The 471-nt window shown below is 51.0% G+C and overlaps 1 protein-coding gene across 1 annotated transcript in view; it reads right to left on the bottom strand.

Moving 5' to 3' along the window:
* Nucleotides 1–471, bottom strand: part of SNX19 (sorting nexin 19) — a gene marked incomplete at its 5' end in the record, with an annotated part of 21,418 nt that overhangs the window by 14,798 nt on the left and 6,149 nt on the right. The window lies entirely within an intron of this gene.

A 471-nucleotide genomic window follows, 5' to 3' on the forward strand; every position in this document is an offset into this window, starting at 1 on the left:
GGAAAAGAAGGGTGAGATGAAGAAGCCAACTCAGCACCTAAACAGACCTGGTGGAAAGCATCATCTGAAGCTCACTCTTTTTCCCAACCACTGCTTGACACTCTTCTCCCCACCCTAACACCTTATGCTACAGGCAGATGACCTGCTGCAGTACAGCCAGTCAGAGGAGCCTGGCCTCATCACTCTCTTATTTCCACTTTCATCCAAGCAGCCCCAACCTCCCTACCAGGAAGCACACAGAGTGCCCAGATGCTTCTCAGTTAAGCCAAGGAATTATCAAACCCTAGTCCACACACAGGGATGGCAGAGTGCCCAAAACAGGTGAGAAGGAAGGCAGTGACTGTAGCCAGGAGAAAGGCACATTGCTGACAACTATTTTCCTAGTCTTCACCAACACTATCCCCTCTTCCAACGTGTAGCTTTACAGGCTCAAGACGCTGATCGGTGTCTGCAGGCTGCCATCGTGTGGCA

Source organism: Chaetura pelagica, unplaced genomic scaffold (assembly GCF_000747805.2).
Source record: "Chaetura pelagica isolate M959 unplaced genomic scaffold, ChaPel_1.0 scaffold38, whole genome shotgun sequence".
NCBI lineage: Eukaryota > Metazoa > Chordata > Aves > Apodiformes > Apodidae > Chaetura > Chaetura pelagica.